Source organism: Lytechinus variegatus, chromosome 10 (assembly GCF_018143015.1).
Source record: "Lytechinus variegatus isolate NC3 chromosome 10, Lvar_3.0, whole genome shotgun sequence".
Lineage (NCBI taxonomy): Eukaryota > Metazoa > Echinodermata > Echinoidea > Temnopleuroida > Toxopneustidae > Lytechinus > Lytechinus variegatus.
The window spans coordinates 3,769,759-3,777,700 of NC_054749.1; the positions used below are offsets into that span (position 1 = coordinate 3,769,759).

A 7,942-nucleotide genomic window follows, 5' to 3' on the forward strand; every position below is an offset into this window, starting at 1 on the left:
TTTGTCAATTCGAAAATCTATTAGCTGTTGTTTCGTCCTGTTTGTCTTCTACTTATCTCCATAACTTTATCTCACTGTATCTCTTTCTCATTAATTGTCTTATCTTTGTGTGTGGCATTTGCAGTCTATTAATGACTAACGATTGCAAAAACACAACACTTTCACACATTGCACCTATGGTATAATGTAAGTATATCTTTCACATATTCATTGTTTTGTAAAAGATTTTTTTGATGTACATGTAGATGCTAGAATATCTAGCAAAAATGTGCTATGGTCGGGAATCCCAAACGTTTATGTCTCTAGTCGCGGTCGCAGACGTTTTAGAGGGTGTTGTAAGAAAATATTTGCAATCAATTGCAAATATTATGTTGTGTTTTTTAAACTGATAGATCAACGTTAGCTAGAGCAAATCAGATTTCACACCTTGTTTCAAGGAGCAGATCTGCAATCAATCATGAATTTGCAATTAATTGCAAGACATATGATTGATTTAGGGACCAAATACTGACTTGCAATTGATCGCAAATTTCTTGCAACAACCCCATTAGTCTCTGCATCCCGACATGTCCTTTCAAATACAAACACACGCCCTCACACACACTCTCGCAGACCAATACACCCATTCCAACACGTACACACATACTCACGCACGAACACAATCCCCCTCGATGTCCACACACTTATCTCGCAGTGTTTTCACATCTACTTTAGACGTAAATAGAGTTATTTTTTAAGGGTACAATCTTTCAGGCCACAATATCCCATTTCAAGAATGACATACTAATCCTCTGAGATCTTCGAACGAAACCTGCCACAGGATGTCTTGAATCTCGAATTTACTTCTTAAATCTATTCATCTATTCATATAAATCTTTATTTATCAACAGTGTAGGGTACTTGAATTGCACGCATATCCATCTTTTTTGTTAGTTAAAATCATATTAGTGAAAGCCATGTTTTTTCCTCATATGAATGTTATGTTTGATGATTTTAATTGTGATTATTTCCAATGTTTTTGTTTATCTAATATGTAGCGCCTTGAGTAATGATCCATTAGAAAGTGCGCATTAAAATACTTATTATTATCATTAAGGCGTTCCTATGTTTGCCCCCGACTATAAAGTTCACATCTTTTTTTGAAGAATTTACCTCACGTTAGACGGGTAGATGTATTTCTTGCTGAATGAATATCTATTTTATTATTTGTACAGGGTAGCACGAATCAGTATCGTATTTACAAGGTTCTGTTTTTGGTGACAATAGTGATTAACAAAAACACAAAAGGAAGATACATTACAACATAAATCAATTCATCATCAATACATTGATAATCCGAAAATAGTATTGATGATCTTAATGCAACATATAAAGAAAATAAGTTTCAAAAATCACTTTAATTGAACAAAACTATGATAGAGAGTATGCATGTAAAATATCCATAATTATAGCATTAAATCAACAATCAACACGTATGAGCACAATTGACAATCCTTTTTCACATAATTTTATCGTGAAGTAATTAATTCAGTTTTACGAAAGAGTATTTTTGAATGTGAGATATCAGATAGTAGAATATAGTATCACTTATAAATTGTGAGTAACATCCTTGCAAAGCGGAAGAATATTCTTGATATATTTTTCTTTTTACTGACAGGGAATTTCTCTTTCTCGTTTCAAAGCGCAGATCCTCCGAGTTGAGGAAATTGAAAAATGAGCGATTAAAACCACTTTGGAATAGGAAAAGAATCCCTATCGTGTTTATGAAAACAGCTGCATTCGGATTTAGGTGAATAATGTGTGGTAAAGTGCCGTGGACCAATCGATGCCCATCCCCGGAGGGAAATGGACTCGGGAGGGTGAAAAATGAAACAGGATAGCTGCTGTTTCCTACTGATCAATGCACTACACTCTCCTGTCACTAAGCTCCGTGGCTTGCTTCAATCGCCAACCACGCTCTAATTTCAGCCGCATTTCCATCTGACTTCCTCTATTTTTAGTCACTTCCAACAGATATATATGCCCACGTATCAAATTACCCAAGACATCCAAAATTCGCTTGGTTAAAATATTGTCACAAACAGAAAATAGGAAAAACGTCTTTCAAATTTGAAAGAACTATTCGGTTGTTTTTGTAACCTGAAGCCGTTCTGGAAAACGGAGAATGGGGTTACAGCTTTTTGGTGCCAGTTTCTGCATATATGTGAAATTTATCATAAAGGAAATTCAAGTTTCTAATAGGCTGTCCACAAGTAAGAGAGAGATAGAATGAAAGCAGGAATTGAAGGTAAATAAAAATCATGCAGGAATGTATAGATTTCATTTTAGAAATAAGCACGTCTAGTGGGATCCAGTAATGGTAGTGCATGGCTTAACGAACTTTCTTCTTCCAAAATCATGAATAACCCTTTAAGATATTTAGCGCTATCGATCAAGAGGGAAAGCCCCAACACTCTACCATTAGTTTATTTACTTCATTGACACGGTTTTATAGGCAGGGACAATTTACACCAACTATTGCCCAAGTTCGTAAAGAACAGCATGTCTTTGTAAAGCACCTGCCACTAAAACTTGCGTCTGAACAACGATCCTAGAGATCAAAAGCCAAGTTCTGTTATCCACTGCTGATTAGCTCAAAATAGAATTTGTTTTTACTAAGACAACACACTTTTCATGGAATCGACACCTGCGGCTCGTGTCTTAAACGACTTGCAATTGTATGAGTTTTGAAATCATGGTAACTTTTATAGTAACGGGGCTCATCAGTCAGTCATATGTCAATCTTCGAGGTTCGTTACCATAATTTCAAAGGTACTATTAGCCTAAGTCTTTATAAAACGGACCTCAGGTGTTATGTTGCATATCTGACGTAATTCGACCATTTTTATATTGAGATTAGATTCCCATACCTACTCTAAGCAATAAGCCGTAATTTGATTGTGTGTGTGTGTGTGTGAAAATGCGAGACCTCATTTGCCTTGTCAAATAAACAAGATAAGATACCTTTAAAGTCTCATTCTGCGCTGACATCATCTTATTACCTTCCCATTGGTGGATCGTTATTGAAACCCCAAGGCCATCTTCCTAAGTCTTCTTATCGTGTCAGCAACCCAGTCTTTAATGTGCTGAATGTGATTTTATTTCCCTTCTTCCCCACTAACCAACCTCAAGCGTCATCAATGATAAATCGAGTCATAATACGGAAACATGCGCTTCAATGCATCGATCAACTCAGCTAGACTGTAATAGCATGACGGAAGCCAACCCGCATACTGGAAGCAAGACTTACTTCTGAAATATTAAAGCTCATGTTATTTCTGCACAATCCAATCAAACATTGTAAATTTAAGTTTGGTTATGAACCGTACGCCTGTACGAGAATCGCTGTAAACTCTGGACATTTTACAAAACATCAATTTACTTTGGATGAGCTTGTTCTTTTGTTTAGTAAGGACCGTCTTGATTTTGAAATGATGAAATAAAATAATTTTAAAACTCCATCAAAACATGATTATAACAAGAAATTTTAAAAGTTAACAACATTTTCGTGATTACATTGTGATGTTAGTTTTTCGAATTTTATAATGGCATTCCATCCATTCCAGATAAAGTACACTTAAAGTACCTTGGCTATGTTAAAGAAAACTATCATTACGTGCTCATAATCAATATACAAGTAATAATTATTGGACAACATAAAAATGACATTCTTTCTCTCAAAATTATTGCGTGCAAATTATGCTTGGTAAAATCCAAGGTCATTTATTGTTTAAAAATCATACTAAACATTGTAAAATTCTGTGATACCTTTGTCTCAAAATGTGTTAAACTCACTTGAAAATTATACATTCTATCAGCATGAAATATACCGAAGATGGCGTTACAATGAAATTATAGGGCTATCATTAACTAATTAAGGTCAAATTTGGTGTGTGGATGTATTCTATCAAACTCTACCGAGATATTGTCATGAAAATGCTGGAATTTTGAAAAAGACAATTCATGACGTCTCTTACTTAAGTTTTTAGTAAAATTTCCAAAGTTCCAATTATGAAAAGCAAGCTTTTTACAATAGTAATGCATCCATGTATTAAGCTTAAGATATTGACTATATTTGATTTATGCTTATAGCTTCATGATGCTATTTTAGTCAATAGGCCTTCTACTTCCATTTCGGTTTGTTTAGTTCCCCTGCAGCGATGGTAAATTTATATGCATTTACATATATACAGTGCGTATCAAAAAAAAGTTTACACTTAGAAAAAATCCTGTAAAATTATACATTTGTAATATCCTGAAGATTTTTCCACATTTTAACATTGGTACAGCTCCATTTCAGCAAATGACGATATAACTGACGAAAAATATTTCCGCTTGAGTGAGCACCACTTACATATAAAAAGTTAGTGGAAAATGATTTGTGCAGAACTCTGAAATAGTTATGCGAATAAAAGAAGACATTAATAATGAAGAACACGTGGAATTTAGCTAGTAAAATTGATTCGAAGATATCTTTTACCTTTTCAAACTTGTTTCCTTGCCCAAAACACTTCGAAGAGTGCATTGCGCCCCACCCTACTCCCCCACACACCGAGGCCATCGTGACGATATTTGCTTTACACTGAGCTGTGATTTACATGAAATGGCTTGGGCTTGATTTTAATTTTGTTAATCATTGTCAAGTTAGGGAAAATGTGGAGATACAAGTATTAAATGAAAATGAAATGTAAACCTACTTTAAATGATAAAAACTTAGTAAAAAATTGATGGAGATGTCTGATATAAACTTTTGTTCAGATTTAGTTATGTCCTCAGATCCAGCTGGCACAAAAAGGGTAAAGGATGTGTTTACTAAGTGTTGAAATTTTAACTTGGGTGGCAAACTTGTTACAGAATGCTTGAATGTATCCGTTTTATTTCTTCTGACTAAAAGTGCAAGGGAAATGTATGAGAAATGTGTTGAAGGGTAGGTTTGATTTCGCTCTTTCCCCTTGACACAGTGTGAAAACGAGCATTTCTGCGCAAACAGATTTCTGCGAGCTTTACAAAAATGGACAATACTCACTCAATTGTAACATTCTGTCTAAACGTTTACTTCCATTGGATAGATGAGACCCAAACCAAATATTATATGTGAAAAAATTACCCACATCTTGTATGTATTTTTATTCCCAGGGCTTTTTCAAAGTGTAAACTTTTTTTTGATACGCACTGTATAGCAATCCGATCAGTGTCTATGACACCAACTTAATAATTTCATCGGTTGCCTTTGATCACTATAAGTACAATATCACTGGATATCACCCGTTACCAGGGCATTGGTCATTACTATTTCCCTCAGTAATTATCCGGTGTATCATACTGATCAAGAGTCCGTGACACCAATTAAACTAATAGCGCACTGGACATGAATGAATCATAAACTGATGGGCCCAGACATATTGCGAAATGGACACGTACTCATTGAATATTAAACATGCCTGATGAGGTGGAATAATATCCGTAATCGCTATTCATAGATGGATGAGAAAGATAGAAAAAAAGAAAGAAAAAAGAAAGAAAGAAAGAAAAAAAAATATCAGGCGATCACAAGTGTCTACTCAAAAAGAAAATGGAAAATTTTGTTTCTTCATTGTTTCTTTTTAGTCATCAATGCGTATAAATGATGGGTCGGAAACTTGATTGGAAATGCACGCTTGTTGTATTCAGTCAAATAGGATGTTTTTCGTGGTTTGTCTACTACATCGTGCACCTAGAACACATCAATATTTATGACCATCCCCCTTATTATTGTAGCTAGATACTTCGGTAATCTATGTTCAAGAAAATATGCAGTATTATTCTCAGTCAAATATACGCTGGGAAGATGGGAACTGTCACCAGGTCACCAAAACATTTGTTTTACAATGTTCTCCGGTGCTAATACTTCATTTGAGTATGTTTACCTCTTGTAAATAACGGTTGGAATGAATATTGCGCCCCATAATCTCATCAAACTGAAATGTTTATTATCAAAACTACAGGGCAAGAGAACCGCAACGGTGCGATATGATACAATTTAAACGTTTCATAAGATCTCTACAATCATTTTGTCTCCCATTATGTTCACATTCCCAATGGCTTCTTGACTGAATGTTGACTGATGGCGGATATTTGAAGTTGTGTTTCCGTTTTCTTCGCCATGTGTTACGCCTCTCACGATACCCAATATGACAACCTTTTTCAGTGTTTGCACACCCAATGTATCGCATGCTGTGTTTACTTAGTTTTCTCTGCAAAGGTCCAGTCGATGATTCTAATACTCTATATGCATAATCCGTAATATATTCAGCATCGCATTCATTTTTTTTTTTTAAGTTTGCAAATGCAGCCTGGAAATGTACGCACATATACCTGTGTGATACAGTGATATACATGATAAAAAATATAAATTATAAGTGAGCAGTATACCGGTAGAATTGGAAGGAAAAATCTCGTGTTCCTAAAGCAGTTCAGAAGAAGGGAAAGGGGCACATCAAAGTATTTTAGGAGAATCCTACAATGGGGAGGGATAAAACTTGACATAAGCTTGGTAACGAAAAACCATGTTAAACAGAATCTCGTGTAAATAAGCTTTTGATTGTGAATGACTTTTAACTTTAAAATGATGGATTGATCATGTAATTACCTTAATTTCCCGTTAACATTCATTTAAAACGATATAGTAAGTTTATCATACAGTGTCATACAAAAGTGAAATGACAATTTATAAATCATCATTTATCTTCATTTGAAGAGTTGGTATATTGTTAGACGATGTACATCTTCTTTTATTATTGCGAAGTTGCTAATATATAATTTTTGCTTCTTTTCGTTTCAGATTTCGTCAACTTGAGAACATCATAGAGGATATTCACCGGATGGACTATTGCCGGATACACCAACACGCTTGATTACCGAACTCTTCATGCCTGCTGTCTGGACCACAAAGCTCTGCTGACGGTTATCTGTTGAATTGCTTTTAGCTCCGATTCACTTTGAAATCGTGAAACTAGGAATTCGCACTTGATTTGTTGGTGAGAAAGATACATAGATGAAAGGGACGATGTCGTGGAGTCAGTTCGATATCGTCGACCATTCGCCGCCGAACGTAGAAGCATGGTGCGCAGAATCCGCTGGGATGCCAAGCAATAAAACGAGCTCGAAAAAACGCAGAGGACAAAAGCGACAATTGAGTCGGACTAACTCTACAGAGGACGGATCAAACGATGGGTCAGGGGAATGTGAATCCTCGACGGGGTCCCTCATGGAAGAATCTGGTGCAAAGCGGTCAAAAAGCGGTCGGAAAAGCGGTAGCGGAACACGGCGGCGAAAAGGAGTCAGCGCGCGTGAAAGGAACGTTCGTCGGTTAGAAAGCAACGAGCGAGAACGCATGCGCATGCACACACTTAACGATGCCTTCCAGAACTTGCGCAATATTATTCCGCACGTACGCGCGGAACGGAAACTGTCCAAAATTGAAACTCTGACTCTAGCCAAGAATTATATTTTAGCACTGTCTGATATGGTAGTTGGACTTAAAGCAGACCTCGACCGTTTATCAACAGAGCACGGAATCGACATTACCAGCGCGTTGCAAATCATCGGAGATAACAACAATGATATAGACTTTTTACTTGACGAGCAGCCAACTACAGAGGCAGCCAGTGCTGCGGCCGCCCAACTTCTTGGTACTGATGATCTTAATGACGAGCTCGAGGAACAACTCAAAGTAGAAATATAAAACTTTTTAGTCCTTTCAATTATTGACTGTGGCACCTTGTGATATGTATTCTTGCGGAGAATGGTTTAAAAGAAAACACTAAGAAATAATTCACTCAGTCTGTTTCTCGTATAACTCACAAAAAATACAACAAAACAAAATAGCAAAAATAAGGCGTCTAAGGCTTAAACAAGAGGGATC

The 7,942-nt window shown here is 36.1% G+C and overlaps 1 long non-coding RNA gene across 1 annotated transcript in view; it reads left to right on the forward strand.

Moving 5' to 3' along the window:
* Positions 1 to 7,180, forward strand: part of LOC121422472 — a 51,698-nt gene extending 44,518 nt beyond the window's left edge. The window contains exon 3 of the long non-coding RNA XR_005971169.1: positions 6,860 to 7,180. This is a non-coding gene — a long non-coding RNA (uncharacterized LOC121422472). The remainder of the gene's footprint in view (positions 1 to 6,859) is intronic.
* Positions 7,181 to 7,942: the final 762 nt, after the last annotated feature.